Source organism: Solea solea, chromosome 3 (assembly GCF_958295425.1).
Source record: "Solea solea chromosome 3, fSolSol10.1, whole genome shotgun sequence".
Taxonomy (NCBI): Eukaryota; Metazoa; Chordata; class Actinopteri; order Pleuronectiformes; family Soleidae; genus Solea; species Solea solea.
This window is the reverse complement of record NC_081136.1, coordinates 20,016,140-20,042,896: the sequence shown is the minus strand read 5'-3', so window position 1 is coordinate 20,042,896 and position 26,757 is coordinate 20,016,140.

Genomic DNA, 26,757 nt, shown 5'->3' with positions numbered 1-26,757 from the left:
CTTTTGTTGTTTTCTACTTTTGGCCTATGTTTGCTGATCTCTAATTCGGACTGTCATGTTCACATACCCATTTAAATCAAACACTCCTCTTTTTGACCAGGCATTCTAATCCTGTATCTCTGTTTTCCCATTTCACTGACATCTTTTGAATGCCTTTCATAAGGTCAGGATGCTTACTCCCCACACCAATGTCTGATGTCATATACATTGTTAATTTTTTCCAATATTTTTTATATAAATCTTGAGATTTGTTACTTTGAACTTTTATTCATTATATTTTTCAATTTTAATGCTACAGCAAAATACAATTTCAGAAACCGCCTAAATATCTGAATTCATCTACCAAATTTCAAATTTCTTTAGCCAAATCTTATTAGTAACTATCCACTTTTGAATTGTATGTGTGCAGTTTACATACAGTGGCTTTAATCCTGTTTCCTCCTACTCAGAGGAACCGGGGGAGGTGACTGAATGTCAGAGAAAAAGATGATAGGGTTACATAGATAGCCCCACCTACTTCACACTGAGTTCTCAAGTTTTCATTTTTTTTCTTTTTTTTAAGACAGCGAGGAGAATACTGCTCCAGGCTATGCCCAAAATCACAGAAATTGTAACTTTACATTCATTTTCTAGTTGCTATTTGCACCATTTCTAATCACTGTAACTCAAGTTACTAAGCAGTGATACACTGTTAATTTATCCGTTAATTTTATTCCAATCAGCTGTAAATATGTATCTTAACTTTACCAATAAAAGTAATAAATGTCAACACCATCATAAACACCTTGAAGCAGAACACCATTTCCAGATTAGCACATTTGACTTTGTACTTTTTCATTCAAACATTGAAATTCAGATGGCAAGGTTCAGTTGTAACATAGATGAGTTTGATTGGCAACACATTCTGGACAACTTTCAGCACAAACACATACTCTTCAAAACACTCTTCACATTACACCCAGACACGCACACATACAGTACAATCTCTTATTTTACACAGTTTTTCTCTCCCTTTTTTCTTTTCAGTAAGTCCGGTCAGGGTAGTCCACTATACCTATATTAAATGTATGTATGTTTGTATGTTTTCAGGAGCTGTTTAATTTGGGCAGCGCTTATGTTTACTTAAGGCCTGAGAAGAAACAGAGCGTCCCCCATTTCTTCTCTGCCATGGGATCCCTAAAGAGATCACAGCGTCCTATGTCTCTCCTTATGACTTCTGATATCTCCTGAGCCTTAATTCATGTGTCAAAATGTTGCTCCATACAGTCAAATATACTTTTAAAGAAGTCCATGAAGACATAAATGATTATTGATCACCCAGATTATTGCAGCCCTATAGTGACTGGAATATACATGTTACAGATGTATGTGTTAGTTAATGACCACTTCAGTAATGTTCTCATCACGTCAACCACATCCACACAGCACACTCCTCTTCTCCTATTATGAGATAAAACCATTTCTAATGAAACATATTCATCTTAAATACATGATTTCCCATGTATTTATTTAACTGTTTGCTCCAGGAAGGTGTGTTCCAGAGCAGATTTCACTGTTCATGAAATAAACCATTCACATACATGTACCCAACATCTCACAGACGATAACAGACGAATTCAAATTTTCCGGCTCAGCTTTCTCATAAAAGCAGGCTCCTCCCGTATAGTTTCAATCAAAATCATTCTATTTTAACTCTTACTTAATAATTATGAATAATTTGTATATTGTTAGGTAATTTTGGTTACAAAACACCCAATTACCGTTATTAACTTAATAGATGTGTCCATTTATTTAGTACTGTTGCTTTATTCTCCCTTCTTTTTTTTTTTTTATTTAAACTTTCTAATCAAACCTTCAACCTATCCTTTTAGTACATGCTTATTTCTACAATTTTCCTGAGCAGTTTGCTAAACCCCCCATCTCTCTGTCAATGTGTGTGCGTGAGTGTAGCCCGTAAAAGATTCAGCTCTCCCTACCAAAGCAGCTGTACTCTTTCACTACAAGGAATCAGCTTTTATAACCTATTCTTCCTTTAGTCTTATTATAGTATTAGTTATAGCCTAACAGGCGTGGTGTAATACATTCAGCTCAAATAAGAACTCTAACTTACCAACTTTTTTTTTTTTTTTTTTATATATAGATATATATATTCCAAACACACCTAATTCGTCTTACGCAAACTACCACACCCTTTTTCTCTACATTCATTTTTACCCTCTACGATCAGACATTAAATGAGATAATGCTCCAAACATGATTTATCTTTTGATCATAAATGCATTATCTCTTCTTTCCTCTATGTTTCCTCTTTAAGACTAAACTAAATTATCTCCTTTTTACTCTATTTTATTCAACTTTCTTTTGTTCTCATCAATGTTGTTATTATTATTATTATTATTCTTATTCCCCCAAATTCAATCTGGATTAATCTGGATTTTTCCTCATTTTATTTTTATTTTTTTTCCAATATTCTACCTACAATGTCTGCTAGCCAGACCATACTTTAAAACTAATTTTGTTTACCAATGGATCCAATATAACAATCAAATCCCTAATAAATTTCAGTAATTGCTCATGAGATTGAAGAAACCATCTCTCCCCTGCAGTCCTTCTGGCTTCAATGACCACATGCCAAAAATAGCTTTTCCTCCTCACACAAACTCTGAAGACGAGCTTATGTCCACACACACATAAAACAACACAAAGCCATGGCACACAAAGTAAAGCATCACAGAACAACACAAACTAACACAAAACAACACTTACACCAAATTTTAAATTTCACCCAATCTCAATTTTTAAATTTCGATCTTAATCTTAATTTCAACACTTTCTTTTTATCTTTGTAAAACGTTTTCTCTTCCTCTGCGCGCAGTCATCTACGATCGATCCATTTATATACCGGTTTTTTCCTCCCAAATTTTGTTTCCACGATTATCTATCCTTGATAAACTTCTTCTCCATGCGTGCACGCTATTAACCTCAACTTTCATCTATTTTAATCTGCAGTCTCACTTCTTTGATTAATAAACCCATGCATGGGATTTCACTTCTTTCCTTTAGAGATTTTCCTTTTCTTCTTCTCTTTAAGTTTTACAACTTCTATGCTCAATTTTCACTTAGTAGAAGAATACCATGTCTTACAGTTTCTTTCGAAATCTGGCACCGCATATTCAACTTACTGTGTTGTTACTCATTAGCTGAATTTTCACGCTTTCCGCCCAAAGTACATGACTTACAGGTATTTCCTTGCAGTATACAAATAGTCTAGTCATCGCTACTCATTATTCTAACTTTTTAAATCTCTTTCTCTTTGACTATTATATAAAATGTTCACGCTTTCCGCCCAAAGTACATGACTTACAGGGACTTTATTCCCTTGCAGTATACAAATAGTCTAGTCATCGCTACTAATTATTCTAACTTTTTTAATCTCTTTCTCTTTGACTATTATATAAAATGTTCACGCTTTCCGCCCAAAGTACATGACTTACAGGGACTTTATTCCCTTGCAGTATACAAATAGTCTAGTCATCGCTACTAATTATTCTAACTTTTAGAGGGGACCTTCCTCCCCCCTTTTTTATTTATACCTAAATAAAAACAAATTTAGACGAGGCTTCTGCACCATCAACACACCGCAGCCTGTCCCCACACAAATGATTCTTTTCAGTGTGCCCACAGGACCGCCGCAAACCAACAGCCAAATCAACAGCCGTATACTTGCTGAATCCGCACAATAACAGACACAAATAGAAAAACACATCCACACAGTGAAATCATTGCAAAATCAAACACTGAAGGTATATAACTATATCTTATAAGATTTTAACTTATTTGTGAGGTTTATGTTATGGGACAGTAGAAAAATGAAAAAAATCAGAAAACAGCCGTATTCCTGCTGAATGATCACAAAAACAGACACAAATAGAAAAACACATCCAAACAGTGAAATCATTGCAAAATCAAACACTGAGGGTACAGAAGTATATCTTATAAGATGTTAACTTTATTTGTGAGGTTTATGTTATGGGACAGTAGAAAATTGAAAAAAATCTGAAAACAGCCGTATACTTGATGAATGCGCACAAAAACAGACGCAAATAGAAAAACACATCCAAACAGTGAAATCATTGCAAAATCAAACACTGAGGGTACAGAAGTATATCTTATAAGATGTTAACTTTATTTGTGAGGTTTATGTTATGGGACAGTAAAAAAATGAAAAAAATCAGAAAACAGCCGTATACTTGCTGAATGCGCACAAAAACAGACACAAATAGAAAAACACATCCAAACAGTGAAATCATTGCAAAATCAAACACTGAGGGTATAGAAGTATATCTTATAAGATGTTAACTTTATTTGTGAGGTTTATGTTATGGGACAGTAGAAAAATGAAAAAAATCAGAAAACAGCCGTATTCCTGCTGAATGATCACAAAAACAGACACAAATAGAAAAACACATCCAAACAGTGACATCATTGCAAAATCAAACACAGAAGGTATATAACTATATCTTATAAGATTTTAACTTTATTTGTGAGGTTTATGTTATGGGACAGTAGAAAAATGAAAAGAAATCTGAAAACAGCCGTATACTTGCTGAATGCGCACAAAAACAGACACAAATAGAAAAACACATCCAAACAGTGAAATCATTGCAAAATCAAACACTGAGGGTAAAGAAGTATATCTTATAAGATGTTAACTTTATTTGTGAGGTTTATGTTATGGGACAGTAAAAAAATGAAAAAAATCAGAAAACAGCCGTATACTTGCTGAATGCGCACAATAACAGACACAAATAGAAAAACACATCCACACAGTGAAATCATTGCAAAATCAAACACTGAAGGTATATAACTATATCTTATAAGATTTTAACTTATTTGTGAGGTTTATGTTATGGGACAGTAGAAAAATGAAAAACAGCCGTATTCCTGCTGAATGATCACAAAAACAGACACAAATAGAAAAACACATCCAAACAGTGAAATCATTGCAAAATCAAACACTGAGGGTAAATAACTATAAATGATAAGATTTTAACTTTATTTGTGAGGTTCATGTTATGGGACAGTAGAAAAATGAAAAAAATCAGAAAACAGCGTATTCCGGCTGAATGATCACAAAAACAGACACAAACAGAAAAACACATCCAAACAGTGAAATCATTGCAAAATCAAACACTGAGGGTACAGAAGTATATCTTATAAGATGTTAACTTTATTTGTGAGGTTTGTGTTATGGGACAGTAGAAAAATGAAAAGAAATCTGAAAACAGCCGTATACTTGCTGAATGCGCACAAAAACAGACACAAATAGAAAAACACATCCAAACAGTGAAATCATTGCAAAATAGAACACTGAGGGTAAAGAAGTATATCTTATAAGATGTTAACTTTATTTGTGAGGTTTGTGTTATGGGACAGTAGAAAAATGAAAAAAATCAGAAAACAGCCGTATACTTGCTGAATGATCACAAAAACAGACACAAATAGAAAAACACATCCAAACAGTGAAATCATTGCAAAATCAAACACTGAAGGTATATAACTATAAATTATAAGATTTTAACTTTATTTGTGAGGTTTATGTTATGGGACAGTAGAAAAATGAAAAGAAATCTGAAAACAGCCGTATACTTGCTGAATGCGCACAAAAACAGACACAAATAGAAAAACACATCCAAACAGTGAAATCATTGCAAAATCAAACACTGAGGGTACAGAAGTATATCTTATAAGATGTTAACTTTATTTGTGAGGTTTATGTTATGGGACAGTAAAAAAATGAAAAAAATCAGAAAACAGCCGTATACTTGCTGAATGCGCACAATAACAGACACAAATAGAAAAACACATCCACACAGTGAAATCATTGCAAAATCAAACACTGAAGGTATATAACTATATCTTATAAGATTTTAACTTATTTGTGAGGTTTATGTTATGGGACAGTAGAAAAATGAAAAACAGCCGTATTCCTGCTGAATGATCACAAAAACAGACACAAATAGAAAAACACATCCAAACAGTGAAATCATTGCAAAATCAAACACTAAGGGTAAATAACTATAAATTATAAGATTTTAACTTTATTTGTGAGGTTTATGTTATGGGACAGTAGAAAAATGAAAAAAATCAGAAAACAGCCGTATACTTGCTGAATGATCACAAAAACAGACACAAATAGAAAAACACATCCAAACAGTGAAATCATTGCAAAATCAAACACTGAAGGTATATAACTATAAATTATAAGATTTTAACTTTATTTGTGAGGTTTATGTTATGGGACAGTAGAAAAATGAAAAGAAATCTGAAAACAGCCGTATACTTGCTGAATGCGCACAAAAACAGACACAAATAGAAAAACACATCCAAACAGTGAAATCATTGCAAAATCAAACACTGAGGGTACAGAAGTATATCTTATAAGATGTTAACTTTATTTGTGAGGTTTATGTTATGGGACAGTAAAAAAATGAAAAAAATCAGAAAACAGCCGTATACTTGCTGAATGCGCACAATAACAGACACAAATAGAAAAACACATCCACACAGTGAAATCATTGCAAAATCAAACACTGAAGGTATATAACTATATCTTATAAGATTTTAACTTATTTGTGAGGTTTATGTTATGGGACAGTAGAAAAATGAAAAACAGCCGTATTCCTGCTGAATGATCACAAAAACAGACACAAATAGAAAAACACATCCAAACAGTGAAATCATTGCAAAATCAAACACTAAGGGTAAATAACTATAAATTATAAGATTTTAACTTTATTTGTGAGGTTTATGTTATGGGACAGTAGAAAAATGCAAAAAATCAGAAAACAGCCGTATTCCTGCTGAATGATCACAAAAACAGACAGAAATAGAAAAACACATCCAAACAGTGAAATCATTGCAAAATCAAACACTGAGGGTAAATAACTATAAATTATAAGATTTTAACTTTATTTGTGAGGTTCATGTTATGGGACAGTAGAAAAATGAAAAAAATCAGAAAACAGCGTATTCCTGCTGAATGATCACAAAAACAGACACAAATAGAAAAACACATCCAAACAGTGAAATCATTGCAAAATCAAACACTGAGGGTACAGAAGTATATCTTATAAGATTTTAACTTTATTTGTGAGGTTTGTGTTATGGGACAGTAGAAAAATGAAAAGAAATCTGAAAACAGCCGTATACTTGCTGAATGCGCACAAAAACAGACACAAATAGAAAAACACATCCAAACAGTGAAATCATTGCAAAATAGAACACTGAGGGTACAGAAGTATATCTTATAAGATGTTAACTTTATTTGTGAGGTTTATGTTATGGGACAGTAGAAAATTGAAAAAAATCAGAAAACAGCCGTATACTTGCTGAATTTGCACAAAAAAAGACACAAATAGAAAAACACATCCAAACAGTGAAATCATTGCAAAATCAAACACTGAGGGTAAATAACTATAAATTATAAGATTTTAACTTTATTTGTGAGGTTTATGTTATGGGACAGTAGAAAAATGAAAAAAATCAGAAAACAGCCGTATCCTTGCTGAATGCGCACAAAAACAGACACATTTAGAAAAACACATCCAAACAGTGAATCATTGCAAAATCAAACACTAAGGGTAAATAACTATAAATTATAGGAGTTTAACTTTATTTGTGAGGTTTATGTTATGGGACAGTAGAAAATTGAAAAAAATCTGAAAACAGCTGTATACTTGATGTATGCGCACAAAAACAGACGCAAATAGAAAAACACATCCAAACAGTGAAATCATTGCAAAATCAAACACTGAGGGTACAGAAGTATATCTTATAAGATGTTCACTTTATTTGTGAGGTTTATGTTATGGGACAGTAGAAAATTGAAAAAAATCAGAAAACAGCCGTATACTTGCTGAATTTGCACAAAAAAAGACACAAATAGAAAAACACATCCAAACAGTGAAATCATTGCAAAATCAAACACTGAAGGTATATAACTATAAATTATAAGATTTTAACTTTATTTGTGAGGTTTATGTTATGGGACAGTAGAAAAATGAAAAGAAATCTGAAAACAGCCGTATACTTGCTGAATGCGCACAAAAACAGACACAAATAGAAAAACACATCCAAACAGTGAAATCATTGCAAAATCAAACACTGAGGGTACAGAAGTATATCTTATAAGATGTTAACTTTATTTGTGAGGTTTATGTTATGGGACAGTAAAAAAATGAAAAAAATCAGAAAACAGCCGTATACTTGCTGAATGCGCACAATAACAGACACAAATAGAAAAACACATCCACACAGTGAAATCATTGCAAAATCAAACACTGAAGGTATATAACTATATCTTATAAGATTTTAACTTATTTGTGAGGTTTATGTTATGGGACAGTAGAAAAATGAAAAACAGCCGTATTCCTGCTGAATGATCACAAAAACAGACACAAATAGAAAAACACATCCAAACAGTGAAATCATTGCAAAATCAAACACTAAGGGTAAATAACTATAAATTATAAGATTTTAACTTTATTTGTGAGGTTTATGTTATGGGACAGTAGAAAAATGCAAAAAATCAGAAAACAGCCGTATTCCTGCTGAATGATCACAAAAACAGACAGAAATAGAAAAACAGATCCAAACAGTGAAATCATTGCAAAATCAAACACTGAGGGTAAATAACTATAAATTATAAGATTTCAACTTTATTTGTGAGGTTCATGTTATGGGACAGTAGAAAAATGAAAAAAATCAGAAAACAGCGTATTCCTGCTGAATGATCACAAAAACAGACACAAATAGAAAAACACATCCAAACAGTGAAATCATTGCAAAATCAAACACTGAGGGAACAGAAGTATATCTTATAAGATGTTCACTTTATTTGTGAGGTTTATGTTATGGGACAGTAGAAAATTGAAAAAAATCAGAAAACAGCCGTATACTTGCTGAATTTGCACAAAAAAAGACACAAATAGAAAAACACATCCAAACAGTGAAATCATTGCAAAATCAAACACTGAGGGTAAATAACTATAAATTATAAGATTTTAACTTTATTTGTGAGGTTTATGTTATGGGACAGTAGAAAAATGAAAAAAATCAGAAAACAGCCGTATCCTTGCTGAATGCGCACAAAAACAGACACATTTAGAAAAACACATCCAAACAGTGAATCATTGCAAAATCAAACACTAAGGGTAAATAACTATAAATTATAGGAGTTTAACTTTATTTGTGAGGTTTATGTTATGGGACAGTAGAAAATTGAAAAAAATCTGAAAACAGCTGTATACTTGATGTATGCGCACAAAAACAGACGCAAATAGAAAAACACATCCAAACAGTGAAATCATTGCAAAATCAAATACTGAGTGTACAGAAGTATATCTTATAAGATGTTCACTTTGTTTGTGAGGTTTATGTTATGGGACAGTAGAAAATTGAAAAAAATCTGAAAACAGCCGTATACTTGATGTATGCGCACAAAAACAGACGCAAATAGAAAAACACATCCAAACAGTGAAATCATTGCAAAATCAAACACTGAGGGTAAATAACTATAAATTATAAGATTTTAACTTTATTTGTGAGGTTTATGTTATGGGACAGTAGAAAAATGAAAAAAATCAGAAAACAGCCGTATCCTTGCTGAATGCGCACAAAAACAGACACATTTAGAAAAACACATCCAAACAGTGAAATCATTGCAAAATCAAACACTGAGGGTACAGAAGTATATCTTATAAGATTTGAACTTTATTTGTGAGGTTTATGTTATGGGACAGTATAAAAATGAAAAAAATCAGAAAACAGCCGTATCCTTGCTGAATGCGCACAAAAACAGACACATTTAGAAAAACACATCCGAACAGTGAAATCATTGCAAAATCAAACACTGAGGGTAAATAACTATAAATTATAAGATTTTAACTTTATTTGTGAGGTTTATGTTATGGGACAGTATAAAAATGAAAAAAATCAGAAAACAGCCGTATCCTTGCTGAATGCGCACAAAAACAGACACATTTAGAAAAACACATCCAAACAGTGAAATCATTGCAAAATCAAACACTGAGGGTAAATAACTATAAATTATAAGATTTTAACTTTATTTGTGAGGTTTATGTTATGGGACAGTAGAAAAATGAAAAAAATCAGAAAACAGCCGTATTCCTGCTGAATGATCACAAAAACAGACAGAAAAAAAAAAATACATCCAAACAGTGAAATCATTGCAAAATAGAACACTGAGGGTAAATAACTATAAATTATAAGATTTTAACTTTATTTGTGAGGTTTATGTTATGGGACAGTATAAAAATGAAAAAAATCAGAAAACAGCCGTATCCTTGCTGAATGCGCACAATAACAGACACAAATAGAAAACCACATCCACACAGTGAAATCATTGCAAAATCAAATACTGAAGGTATATAACTATATCTTATGAGATGTTAACTTTATTTGTGAGATTTATGTTATGGGACAGTAGAAAAATGAAAAACAGCTGTATCCTTGCTGAATGCGCACAAAAACAGACACAAATAGAAAAACACATCCAAACACTGAAATCATTGCAAAATCAAACACTGAGGGTACAGAAGTATATCTTATAAGATGCTAACTTTATTTGTGAGGTTTATGTTATGGGACAGAAGAAAAATGAAAAAAAAATCTGAAAACAGCCGTATACTTGATGAATGCGCACAAAAACAGACGCAAATAGAAAAACACATCCAAACAGTGAAATCATTGCAAAATCAAACACTGAGGGTAAATAACTATAAATTATAAGATGTTAACTTTATTTGTGAGGTTTATGTTATGGGACAGTAGAAAAATGAAAAGAAATCTGAAAACAGCCGTATACTTGCTGAATGAGCACAAAAACAGACACAAATAGAAAAACACATCCACACAGTGAAATCATTGCAAAATCAAACACTGAAGGTAAATAACAATATCTTATAACATTTTAACTTTATTTGTGAGGTTTATGTTATGGGACAGTAGAAAAATCAAAAAAATCAGAAAATAGCCGTACTCCTGCTGAATGATCACAAAAACAGACACAAATAGAAAAAACACATCCAAACAGTGAAATCATTGCAAAATCAAACACTGAGGGTAAATAACTATAAATTATAAGATTTTAACTTTATTTGTGAGGTTTATGTTATGGGACAGTAGAAAAATGAAAAAAATCAGAAAACAGCCGTATTCCTGCTGAATGATCACAAAAACATACAGAAATAGAAAAACACATCCAAACAGTGAAATCATTGCAAAATCAAACACTGAGGGTAAATAACTATAAATTATAAGATTTTAACTTTATTTGTGAGGTTTGTGTTATGGGACAGTAGAAAAATGAAAAAAATCAGAAAACAGCCGTATTCCTGCTGAATGATCACGAAAACAGACACAAATAGAAAAACACATCCAAACAGTGAAATCATTGCAAAATCAAACACTGAGGGTACAGAAGTATATCTTATAAGATGTTAACTTTATTTGTGAGGTTTATGTTATGGGACAGTAGAAAAATTAAAAGAAAACTGAAAACAGCCGTATACTTGCTGAATGCGCACAAAAACAGACACAAATAGAAAAACACATCCAAACAGTGAAATCATTGCAAAATCAAACACTGAGGGTAAATAACTATAAATTATAAGATTTTAACTTTATTTGTGAGGTTTATGTTATGGGACAGTAGAAAAATGAAAAAAATCAGAAAACAGCCGTATTCCTGCTGAATGATCACAAAAACATACAGAAATAGAAAAACACATCCAAACAGTGAAATCATTGCAAAATCAAACACTGAGGGTAAATAACTATAAATTATAAGATTTTAACTTTATTTGTGAGGTTTATGTTATGGGACAGTAGAAAAATAAAAAAAAATCAGAAAACAGCCGTACTCCTGCTGAATGATCACAAAAACAGACACAAGTAGAAAAACACATCCAAACAGTGAAATCATTGCAAAATCTAACACTGAGGGTACAGAAGTATATCTTATAAGATGTTCACTTTATTTGTGAGGTTTATGTTATGGGACAGTAGAAAAATGAAAAAAAATCAGAAAACAGCTGTATACTTGCTGAATGCGTACAAAAACACACACAAACAGAAAAACACATCCAAACAGTGAAATCATTGCAAAATCAAACACTGAGGGTACAGAAGTATATCTTATAAGATGTTAACTTTATTTGTGAGGTTTGTGTTATGGGACAGTAGAAAAATGAAAAAAATCAGAAAACAGCCGTATTCCTGCTGAATGATCACAAAAACAGACAGAAATAGAAAAACACATCCAAACAGTGAAATCATTGCAAAATCAAACACTGAGAGTAAATAACAATATCTTATAAGATTTTAACTTCATTTGTGAGGTTTATGTTATGGGACAGTAGAAAATTGAAAAAAATCTGAAAACAGCCGTATACTTGATGAATGCGCACAAAAACAGACGCAAATAGAAAAACACATCCAAACAGTGAAATCATTGCAAAATCAAACACTGAGGGTACAGAAGTATATCTTATAAGATGTTAACTTTATTTGTGAGGTTTATGTTATGGGACAGTAAAAAAATGAAAAAAATCAGAAAACAGCCGTATACTTGCTGAATGCGCACAAAAACAGACACAAATAGAAAAACACTTCCAAACAGTGAAATCATTGCAAAATCAAACACTGAAGGTATATAACTATATCTTATAAGATTTTAACTTTATTTGTGAGGTTTATGTTATGGGACAGTAGAAAATTGAAAAAAATCAGAAAACAGCCGTATACTTGCACAAAAACAGACACAAATAGAAAAACACATCCAAACAGTGAAATCATTGCAAAATCAAACACTGAGGGTACAGAAGTATATCTTATAAGATTTTTACTTTATTTGTGAGGTTTATGTTATGGGACAGTAGAAAATTGAAAAAAATCAGAAAACAGCCGTATACTTGCTGAATGTGCACAAAAACAGACACAAATAGAAAAACACATCCAAACAGTGAAATCATTGCAAAATCAAACACTGAAGGCATATATCTATATCTTATAAGATTTTAACTTTATTTGTGAGGTTTATGTTATGGGACAGTAGAAAATTGAAAAAAATCAGAAAACAGCCATGTACTTGCTGAATGTGCACAAAAACAGACACAAATAGAAAAACACATCCAAACAGTGAAATCATTGCAAAATCAAACACTGAAGGCATATAACTATATCTTATAAGATTTTAACTTTATTTGTGAGGTTTATGTTATGGGACAGTAGAAAATTGAAAAAAATCAGAAAACAGCCGTATACTTGCACAAAAACAGACACAAATAGAAAAACACATCCAAACAGTGAAATCATTGCAAAATCAAACACTGAGGGTACAGAAGTATATCTTATAAGATTTTTACTTTATTTGTGAGGTTTATGTTATGGGACAGTAGAAAATTGAAAAAAATCAGAAAACAGCCGTATACTTGCTGAATGTGCACAAAAACAGACACAAATAGAAAAACACATCCAAACAGTGAAATCATTGCAAAATCAAACACTGAAGGCATATAACTATATCTTATGAGATTTTAACTTTATTTGTGAGGTTAATGTTATGGGACAGTAGAAAATTGAAAAAAATCAGAAAACAGCCGTATACTTGCTGAATGTGCACAAAAACAGACACAAATAGAAAAACACATCCAAACAGTGAAATCATTGCAAAATCAAACACTGAAGGCATATAACTATATCTTATAAGATTTTAACTTTATTTGTGAGGTTTATGTTATGGGACAGTAGAAAATTGAAAAAAATCAGAAAACAGCCGTATACTTGCACAAAAACAGACACAAATAGAAAAACACATCCAAACAGTGAAATCATTGCAAAATCAAACACTGAAGGCATATAACTATATCTTATAAGATTTTAACTTTATTTGTGAGGTTTATGTTATGGGACAGTAGAAAATTGAAAAAAATCAGAAAACAGCCGTATACTTGCTGAATGTGCACAAAAACAGACACAAATAGAAAAACACATCCAAACAGTGAAATCATTGCAAAATCAAACACTGAAGGCATATAACTATATCTTATAAGATTTTAACTTTATTTGTGAGGTTTATGTTATGGGACAGTAGAAAATTGAAAAAAATCAGAAAACAGCCGTATACTTGCACAAAAACAGACACAAATAGAAAAACACATCCAAACAGTGAAATCATTGCAAAATCAAACACTGAGGGTACAGAAGTATATCTTATAAGATGTTAACTTTATTTGTGAGGTTTATGTTATGGGACAGTAAAAAAATGAAAAAAATCAGAAAACAGCCGTATACTTGCTGAATGCGCACAATAACAGACACAAATAGAAAAACACATCCACACAGTGAAATCATTGCAAAATCAAACACTGAAGGTATATAACTATATCTTATAAGATTTTAACTTATTTGTGAGGTTTATGTTATGGGACAGTAGAAAAATGAAAAACAGCCGTATTCCTGCTGAATGATCACAAAAACAGACACAAATAGAAAAACACATCCAAACAGTGAAATCATTGCAAAATCAAACACTAAGGGTAAATAACTATAAATTATAAGATTTTAACTTTATTTGTGAGGTTTATGTTATGGGACAGTAGAAAAATGCAAAAAATCAGAAAACAGCCGTATTCCTGCTGAATGATCACAAAAACAGACAGAAATAGAAAAACAGATCCAAACAGTGAAATCATTGCAAAATCAAACACTGAGGGTAAATAACTATAAATTATAAGATTTCAACTTTATTTGTGAGGTTCATGTTATGGGACAGTAGAAAAATGAAAAAAATCAGAAAACAGCGTATTCCTGCTGAATGATCACAAAAACAGACACAAATAGAAAAACACATCCAAACAGTGAAATCATTGCAAAATCAAACACTGAGGGAACAGAAGTATATCTTATAAGATGTTCACTTTATTTGTGAGGTTTATGTTATGGGACAGTAGAAAATTGAAAAAAATCAGAAAACAGCCGTATACTTGCTGAATTTGCACAAAAAAAGACACAAATAGAAAAACACATCCAAACAGTGAAATCATTGCAAAATCAAACACTGAGGGTAAATAACTATAAATTATAAGATTTTAACTTTATTTGTGAGGTTTATGTTATGGGACAGTAGAAAAATGAAAAAAATCAGAAAACAGCCGTATCCTTGCTGAATGCGCACAAAAACAGACACATTTAGAAAAACACATCCAAACAGTGAATCATTGCAAAATCAAACACTAAGGGTAAATAACTATAAATTATAGGAGTTTAACTTTATTTGTGAGGTTTATGTTATGGGACAGTAGAAAATTGAAAAAAATCTGAAAACAGCTGTATACTTGATGTATGCGCACAAAAACAGACGCAAATAGAAAAACACATCCAAACAGTGAAATCATTGCAAAATCAAATACTGAGTGTACAGAAGTATATCTTATAAGATGTTCACTTTGTTTGTGAGGTTTATGTTATGGGACAGTAGAAAATTGAAAAAAATCTGAAAACAGCCGTATACTTGATGTATGCGCACAAAAACAGACGCAAATAGAAAAACACATCCAAACAGTGAAATCATTGCAAAATCAAACACTGAGGGTAAATAACTATAAATTATAAGATTTTAACTTTATTTGTGAGGTTTATGTTATGGGACAGTAGAAAAATGAAAAAAATCAGAAAACAGCCGTATCCTTGCTGAATGCGCACAAAAACAGACACATTTAGAAAAACACATCCAAACAGTGAAATCATTGCAAAATCAAACACTGAGGGTACAGAAGTATATCTTATAAGATTTGAACTTTATTTGTGAGGTTTATGTTATGGGACAGTATAAAAATGAAAAAAATCAGAAAACAGCCGTATCCTTGCTGAATGCGCACAAAAACAGACACATTTAGAAAAACACATCCGAACAGTGAAATCATTGCAAAATCAAACACTGAGGGTAAATAACTATAAATTATAAGATTTTAACTTTATTTGTGAGGTTTATGTTATGGGACAGTATAAAAATGAAAAAAATCAGAAAACAGCCGTATCCTTGCTGAATGCGCACAAAAACAGACACATTTAGAAAAACACATCCAAACAGTGAAATCATTGCAAAATCAAACACTGAGGGTAAATAACTATAAATTATAAGATTTTAACTTTATTTGTGAGGTTTATGTTATGGGACAGTAGAAAAATGAAAAAAATCAGAAAACAGCCGTATTCCTGCTGAATGATCACAAAAACAGACAGAAAAAAAAAAATACATCCAAACAGTGAAATCATTGCAAAATAGAACACTGAGGGTAAATAACTATAAATTATAAGATTTTAACTTTATTTGTGAGGTTTATGTTATGGGACAGTATAAAAATGAAAAAAATCAGAAAACAGCCGTATCCTTGCTGAATGCGCACAATAACAGACACAAATAGAAAACCACATCCACACAGTGAAATCATTGCAAAATCAAATACTGAAGGTATATAACTATATCTTATGAGATGTTAACTTTATTTGTGAGATTTATGTTATGGGACAGTAGAAAAATGAAAAACAGCTGTATCCTTGCTGAATGCGCACAAAAACAGACACAAATAGAAAAACACATCCAAACACTGAAATCATTGCAAAATCAAACACTGAGGGTACAGAAGTATATCTTATAAGATGCTAACTTTATTTGTGAGGTTTATGTTATGGGACAGAAGAAAAATGAAAAAAAAATCTGAAAACAGCCGTATACTTGATGAATGCGCACAAAAACAGACGCAAATAGAAAAACACATCCAAACAGTGAAATCATTGCAAAATCAAACACTGAGGGTAAATAACTATAAATTATAAGATGTTAACTTTATTTGTGAGGTTTATGTTATGGGACAGTAGAAAAATGAAAAGAAATCTGAAAACAGCCGTATACTTGCTGAATGAGCACAAAAACAGACACAAATAGAAAAACACATCCACACAGTGAAATCATTGCAAAATCAAACACTGAAGGTAAATAACAATATCTTATAACATTTTAACTTTATTTGTGAGGTTTATGTTATGGGACAGTAGAAAAATCAAAAAAATCAGAAAATAGCCGTACTCCTGCTGAATGATCACAAAAACAGACACAAATAGAAAAAACACATCCAAACAGTGAAATCATTGCAAAATCAAACACTGAGGGTAAATAACTATAAATTATAAGATTTTAACTTTATTTGTGAGGTTTATGTTATGGGACAGTAGAAAAATGAAAAAAATCAGAAAACAGCCGTATTCCTGCTGAATGATCACAAAAACATACAGAAATAGAAAAACACATCCAAACAGTGAAATCATTGCAAAATCAAACACTGAGGGTAAATAACTATAAATTATAAGATTTTAACTTTATTTGTGAGGTTTATGTTATGGGACAGTAGAAAAATGAAAAAAATCAGAAAACAGCCGTATTCCTGCTGAATGATCACAAAAACATACAGAAATAGAAAAACACATCCAAACAGTGAAATCATTGCAAAATCAAACACTGAGGGTAAATAACTATAAATTATAAGATTTTAACTTTATTTGTGAGGTTTATGTTATGGGACAGTAGAAAAATAAAAAAAAATCAGAAAACAGCCGTACTCCTGCTGAATGATCACAAAAACAGACACAAGTAGAAAAACACATCCAAACAGTGAAATCATTGCAAAATCTAACACTGAGGGTACAGAAGTATATCTTATAAGATGTTCACTTTATTTGTGAGGTTTATGTTATGGGACAGTAGAAAAATGAAAAAAAATCAGAAAACAGCTGTATACTTGCTGAATGCGTACAAAAACACACACAAACAGAAAAACACATCCAAACAGTGAAATCATTGCAAAATCAAACACTGAGGGTACAGAAGTATATCTTATAAGATGTTAACTTTATTTGTGAGGTTTGTGTTATGGGACAGTAGAAAAATGAAAAAAATCAGAAAACAGCCGTATTCCTGCTGAATGATCACAAAAACAGACAGAAATAGAAAAACACATCCAAACAGTGAAATCATTGCAAAATCAAACACTGAGAGTAAATAACAATATCTTATAAGATTTTAACTTCATTTGTGAGGTTTATGTTATGGGACAGTAGAAAATTGAAAAAAATCTGAAAACAGCCGTATACTTGATGAATGCGCACAAAAACAGACGCAAATAGAAAAACACATCCAAACAGTGAAATCATTGCAAAATCAAACACTGAGGGTACAGAAGTATATCTTATAAGATGTTAACTTTATTTGTGAGGTTTATGTTATGGGACAGTAAAAAAATGAAAAAAATCAGAAAACAGCCGTATACTTGCTGAATGTGCACAAAAACAGACACAAATAGAAAAACACATCCAAACAGTGAAATCATTGCAAAATCAAACACTGAAGGCATATATCTATATCTTATAAGATTTTAACTTTATTTGTGAGGTTTATGTTATGGGACAGTAGAAAATTGAAAAAAATCAGAAAACAGCCATGTACTTGCTGAATGTGCACAAAAACAGACACAAATAGAAAAACACATCCAAACAGTGAAATCATTGCAAAATCAAACACTGAAGGCATATAACTATATCTTATAAGATTTTAACTTTATTTGTGAGGTTTATGTTATGGGACAGTAGAAAATTGAAAAAAATCAGAAAACAGCCGTATACTTGCACAAAAACAGACACAAATAGAAAAACACATCCAAACAGTGAAATCATTGCAAAATCAAACACTGAGGGTACAGAAGTATATCTTATAAGATTTTTACTTTATTTGTGAGGTTTATGTTATGGGACAGTAGAAAATTGAAAAAAATCAGAAAACAGCCGTATACTTGCTGAATGTGCACAAAAACAGACACAAATAGAAAAACACATCCAAACAGTGAAATCATTGCAAAATCAAACACTGAAGGCATATAACTATATCTTATGAGATTTTAACTTTATTTGTGAGGTTAATGTTATGGGACAGTAGAAAATTGAAAAAAATCAGAAAACAGCCGTATACTTGCTGAATGTGCACAAAAACAGACACAAATAGAAAAACACATCCAAACAGTGAAATCATTGCAAAATCAAACACTGAAGGCATATAACTATATCTTATAAGATTTTAACTTTATTTGTGAGGTTTATGTTATGGGACAGTAGAAAATTGAAAAAAATCAGAAAACAGCCGTATACTTGCACAAAAACAGACACAAATAGAAAAACACATCCAAACAGTGAAATCATTGCAAAATCAAACACTGAAGGCATATAACTATATCTTATAAGATTTTAACTTTATTTGTGAGGTTTATGTTATGGGACAGTAGAAAATTGAAAAAAATCAGAAAACAGCCGTATACTTGCTGAATGTGCACAAAAACAGACACAAATAGAAAAACACATCCAAACAGTGAAATCATTGCAAAATCAAACACTGAAGGCATATAACTATATCTTATAAGATTTTAACTTTATTTGTGAGGTTTATGTTATGGGACAGTAGAAAATTGAAAAAAATCAGAAAACAGCCGTATACTTGCACAAAAACAGACACAAATAGAAAAACACATCCAAACAGTGAAATCATTGCAAAATCAAACACTGAGGGTACAGAAGTATATCTTATAAGATGTTAACTTTATTTGTGAGGTTTATGTTATGGGACAGTAAAAAAATGAAAAAAATCAGAAAACAGCCGTATACTTGCTGAATGCGCACAATAACAGACACAAATAGAAAAACACATCCACACAGTGAAATCATTGCAAAATCAAACACTGAAGGTATATAACTATATCTTATAAGATTTTAACTTATTTGTGAGGTTTATGTTATGGGACAGTAGAAAAATGAAAAACAGCCGTATTCCTGCTGAATGATCACAAAAACAGACACAAATAGAAAAACACATCCAAACAGTGAAATCATTGCAAAATCAAACACTAAGGGTAAATAACTATAAATTATAAGATTTTAACTTTATTTGTGAGGTTTATGTTATGGGACAGTAGAAAAATGCAAAAAATCAGAAAACAGCCGTATTCCTGCTGAATGATCACAAAAACAGACAGAAATAGAAAAACACATCCAAACAGTGAAATCATTGCAAAATCAAACACTGAGGGTAAATAACTATAAATTATAAGATTTTAACTTTATTTGTGAGGTTTATGTTATGGGACAGTAGAAAAATGAAAAAAATCTGAAAACAGCCGTATTCCTGCTGAATGATCACAAAAACATACACAAATAGAAAAACACATCCAAACAGTGAAATCATTGCAAAATAGAACACTGAGGGTACAGAAGTATATCTTATAAGATGTTAACTTTATTTGTGAGGTTTATGTTATGGGACAGTAGAAAATTGAAAAAAATCAGAAAACAGCCGTATACTTGCTGAATTTGCACAAAAAAAGACACAAATAGAAAAACACATCCAAACAGTGAAATCATTGCAAAATCAAACACTGAGGGTAAATAACTATAAATTATAAGATTTTAACTTTATTTGTGAGGTTTATGTTATGGGACAGTAGAAAAATGAAAAAAATCAGAAAACAGCCGTATCCTTGCTGAATGCGCACAAAAACAGACACATTTAGAAAAACACATCCAAACAGTGAATCATTGCAAAATCAAACACTAAGGGTAAATAACTATAAATTATAGGAGTTTAACTTTATTTGTGAGGTTTATGTTATGGGACAGTAGAAAATTGAAAAAAATCTGAAAACAGCTGTATACTTGATGTATGCGCACAAAAACAGACGCAAATAGAAAAACACATCCAAACAGTGAAATCATTGCAAAATCAAATACTGAGTGTACAGAAGTATATCTTATAAGATGTTCACTTTATTTGTGAGGTTTATGTTATGGGACAGTAGAAAATTGAAAAAAATCTGAAAACAGCCGTATACTTGATGTATGCGCACAAAAACAGACGCAAATAGAAAAACACATCCAAACAGTGAAATCATTGCAAAATCAAACACTGAGGGTAAATAACTATAAATTATAAGATTTTAACTTTATTTGTGAGGTTTATGTTATGGGACAGTAGAAAAATGAAAAAAATCAGAAAACAGCCGTATCCTTGCTGAATGCGCACAAAAACAGACACATTTAGAAAAACACATCCAAATAGTGAAATCATTGCAAAATCAAACACTGAGGGTACAGAAGTATATCTTATAAGATTTGAACTTTATTTGTGAGGTTTATGTTATGGGACAGTATAAAAATGAAAAAAATCAGAAAACAGCCGTATCCTTGCTGAATGTGCACAAAAACAGACACATTTAGAAAAACACATCCAAACAGTGAAATCATTGCAAAATCAAACACTGAGGGTAAATAACTATAAATTATAAGATTTTAACTTTATTTGTGAGGTTTATGTTATGGGACAGTATAAAAATGAAAAAAATCAGAAAACAGCCGTATCCTTGCTGAATGCGCACAAAAACAGACACATTTAGAAAAACACATCCAAACAGTGAAATCATTGCAAAATCAAACACTGAGGGTAAATAACTATAAATTATAAGATTTTAACTTTATTTGTGAGGTTTATGTTATGGGACAGTAGAAAAATGAAAAAAATCAGAAAACAGCCGTATTCCTGCTGAATGATCACAAAAACAGACAGAAAAAAAAAAATACATCCAAACAGTGAAATCATTGCAAAATAGAACACTGAGGGTAAATAACTATAAATTATAAGATTTTAACTTTATTTGTGAGGTTTATGTTATGGGACAGTATAAAAATGAAAAAAATCAGAAAACAGCCGTATCCTTGCTGAATGCGCACAATAACAGACACAAATAGAAAACCACATCCACACAGTGAAATCATTGCAAAATCAAATACTGAAGGTATATAACTATATCTTATGAGATGTTAACTTTATTTGTGAGATTTATGTTATGGGACAGTAGAAAAATGAAAAACAGCTGTATCCTTGCTGAATGCGCACAAAAACAGACACAAATAGAAAAACACATCCAAACACTGAAATCATTGCAAAATCAAACACTGAGGGTACAGAAGTATATCTTATAAGATGCTAACTTTATTTGTGAGGTTTATGTTATGGGACAGAAGAAAAATGAAAAAAAAATCTGAAAACAGCCGTATACTTGATGAATGCGCACAAAAACAGACGCAAATAGAAAAACACATCCAAACAGTGAAATCATTGCAAAATCAAACACTGAGGGTAAATAACTATAAATTATAAGATGTTAACTTTATTTGTGAGGTTTATGTTATGGGACAGTAGAAAAATGAAAAGAAATCTGAAAACAGCCGTATACTTGCTGAATGAGCACAAAAACAGACACAAATAGAAAAACACATCCACACAGTGAAATCATTGCAAAATCAAACACTGAAGGTAAATAACAATATCTTATAACATTTTAACTTTATTTGTGAGGTTTATGTTATGGGACAGTAGAAAAATCAAAAAAATCAGAAAATAGCCGTACTCCTGCTGAATGATCACAAAAACAGACACAAATAGAAAAAACACATCCAAACAGTGAAATCATTGCAAAATCAAACACTGAGGGTAAATAACTATAAATTATAAGATTTTAACTTAATTTGTGAGGTTTATGTTATGGGACAGTAGAAAAATGAAAAAAATCTGAAAACAGCCGTATTCCTGCTGAATGATCACAAAAACATACAGAAATAGAAAAACACATCCAAACAGTGAAATCATTGCAAAATCAAACACTGAGGGTAAATAACTATAAATTATAAGATTTTAACTTTATTTGTGAGGTTTGTGTTATGGGACAGTAGAAAAATGAAAAAAATCAGAAAACAGCCGTATTCCTGCTGAATGATCACAAAAACAGACACAAATAGAAAAACACATCCAAACAGTGAAATCATTGCAAAATCAAACACTGAGAGTAAATAACAATATCTTATAAGATTTTAACTTCATTTGTGAGGTTTATGTTATGGGACAGTAGAAAATTGAAAAAAATCTGAAAACAGCCGTATACTTGATGAATGCGCACAAAAACAGACGCAAATAGAAAAACACATCCAAACAGTGAAATCATTGCAAAATCAAACACTGAGGGTACAGAAGTATATCTTATAAGATGTTAACTTTATTTGTGAGGTTTATGTTATGGGACAGTAAAAAAATGAAAAAAATCAGAAAACAGCCGTATACTTGCTGAATGCGCACAAAAACAGACACAAATAGAAAAACACTTCCAAACAGTGAAATCATTGCAAAATCAAACACTGAAGGTATATAACTATATCTTATAAGATTTTAACTTATTTGTGAGGTTTATGTTATAGGACAGTAGAAAAATGAAAAAAATCAGAAAACAGCCGTATTCCTGCTGAATGATCACAAAAACAGACAGAAATAGAAAAACACATCCAAACATTGAAATCATTGCAAAATCAAACACTGAGGGTACAGAAGTATATCTTATAAGATGTTAACTTTATTTGTGAGGTTTATGTTATGGGACAGTAAAAATATGAAAAAAATCAGAAAACAGCCGTATACTTGCTGAATGCGCACAAAAACAGACACAAATAGAAAAACACATCCAAACAGAGAAATCATTGCAAAATCAAACACTGAAGGTATATAACTATATCTTATAAGATTTTAACTTTAATTGTGAGGTTTATGTTATGGGACAGTAGAAAATTGAAAAAAATCAGAAAACAGCCGTATACTTGCACAAAAACAGACACAAATAGAAAAACACATCCAAACAGTGAAATCATTGCAAAATCAAACACTGAGGGTACAGAAGTATATCTTATAAGATGTTAACTTTATTTGTGAGGTTTATGTTATGGGACGGGGCCACACGGTGGTGTAGTGGTTAGCACTCTCGCCTTGCAGCGAGAAGACCCGGGTTCGAGCCCCGGTTGGAACAAGGGCCTTTCTGCATGGAGTTTGCATGTTCTCCCCGTGTGTGCGTGGGTTCTCTCCGGGTACTCCGGCTTCCTCCCACGGTCCAAAAACATGCAATGTGGGGATAGGTAAATTGGACACTCCAAATTGACCATAGGAGTGAGTGTGAGAGTGAATGGTTGTTTGTCTCTATCTGTGTGTGGCCCTGCGATGGACTGGCGAACTGTCCAGGGTGTACCCCGCCTATCGCCCGATGTAGCTGAGATTGGCACAGCACCCCCCGCGACCCTCTGGTTGAGGATAAAGCGGTAGATGATGACTGACTGACTGACTGATGTTATGGGACAGTAGAAAATTGAAAAAAATCAGAAAACAGCCGTTTACTTGCTGAATGTGCACAAAAACAGACACAAATAGAAAAACACATCCAAACAGTGAAATCATTGCAAAATCAAACACTGAGGGTACAGAAGTATATCTTATAAGATGTTAACTTTATTTGTGAGGTTTATGTTATGGGACAGTAGAAAATTGAAAAAAATCAGAAAACAGCCGTATACTTGCACAAAAACAGACACAAATAGAAAAACACATCCAAACAGTGAAATCATTGCAAAATCAAACACTGAGGGTACAGAAGTATATCTTATAAGATTTTTACTTTATTTGTGAGGTTTATGTTATGGGACAGTAGAAAATTGAAAAAAATCAGAAAACAGCCGTATACTTGCTGAATGTGCACAAAAACAGACACAAATAGAAAAACACATCCAAACAGTGAAATCATTGCAAAATCAAACACTGAAGGCATATAACTATATCTTATGAGATTTTAACTTTATTTGTGAGGTTAATGTTATGGGACAGTAGAAAATTGAAAAAAATCAGAAAACAGCCGTATACTTGCTGAATGTGCACAAAAACAGACACAAATAGAAAAACACATCCAAACAGTGAAATCATTGCAAAATCAAACACTGAAGGCATATAACTATATCTTATAAGTTTTTAACTTTATTTGTGAGGTTTATGTTATGGGACAGTAGAAAATTGAAAAAAATCAGAAAACAGCCGTATACTTGCACAAAAACAGACACAAATAGAAAAACACATCCAAACAGTGAAATCATTGCAAAATCAAACACTGAAGGCATATAACTATATCTTATAAGATTTTAACTTTATTTGTGAGGTTTATGTTATGGGACAGTAGAAAATTGAAAAAAATCAGAAAACAGCCGTATACTTGCTGAATGTGCACAAAAACAGACACAAATAGAAAAACACATCCAAACAGTGAAATCATTGCAAAATCAAACACTGAAGGCATATAACTATATCTTATAAGATTTTAACTTTATTTGTGAGGTTTATGTTATGGGACAGTAGAAAATTGAAAAAAATCAGAAAACAGCCGTATACTTGCACAAAAACAGACACAAATAGAAAAACACATCCAAACAGTGAAATCATTGCAAAATCAAACACTGAGGGTACAGAAGTATATCTTATAAGATTTTTACTTTATTTGTGAGGTTTATGTTATGGGACAGTAGAAAATTGAAAAAAATCAGAAAACAGCCGTATACTTGCTGAATGTGCACAAAAACAGACACAAATAGAAAAACACATCCAAAGAGTGAAATCATTGCAAAATCAAACACTGAGGGTACAGAAGTATATCTTATAAGATGTTAACTTTATTTGTGAGGTTTATGTTATGGGACAGTAGAAAATTGAAAAAAATCAGAAAACAGCCGTATACTTGCACAAAAACAGACACAAATAGAAAAACACATCCAAACAGTGAAATCATTGCAAAATCAAACACTGAAGGCATATAACTATATCTTATAAGATTTTAACTTTATTTGTGAGGTTTATGTTATGGGACAGTAGAAAATTGAAAAAAATCAGAAAACAGCCGTATACTTGCTGAATGTGCACAAAAACAGACACAAATAGAAAAACACATCCAAACAGTGAAATCATTGCAAAATCAAACACTGAGGGTACAGAAGTATATCTTATAAGATGTTAACTTTATTTGTGAGGTTTATGTTATGGGACAGTAGAAAATTGAAAAAAATCAGAAAACAGCCGTATACTTGCACAAAAACAGACACAAAAAGAAAAACACATCCAAACAGTGAAATCATTGCAAAATCAAACACTGAGGGTACAGAAGTATATCTTATAAGATGTTAACTTTATTTGTGAGGTTTATGTTATGGAACAGTAGAAAATTTAAAAAAATCAGAAAACAGCCGTATACTTGCTGAATGTGCACAAAAACAGACACAAATAGCAAAACACATCCAAACAGTGAAATCATTGCAAAATCAAACACTGAAGGCATATAACTATATCTTATAAGATTTTAACTTTATTTGTGAGGTTTATGTTATGGGACAGTAGAAAATTGAAAAAAATCAGAAAACAGCCGTATACTTGCTGAATGTGCACAAAAACAGACACAAATAGAAAAACACATCCAAACAGTGAAATCATTGCAAAATCAAACACTGAAGGCATATAACTATATCTTATAAGATTTTAACTTTATTTGTGAGGTTTATGTTATGGGACAGTAGAAAATTGAAAAAAATCAGAAAACAGCCGTATACATGCACAAAAACAGACACAAATAGAAAAACACATCCAAATAGTGAAATCATTGCAAAATCAAACACTGAGGGTACAGAAGTATATCTTATAAGATGTTAACTTTATTTGTGAGGTTTATGTTATGGGAC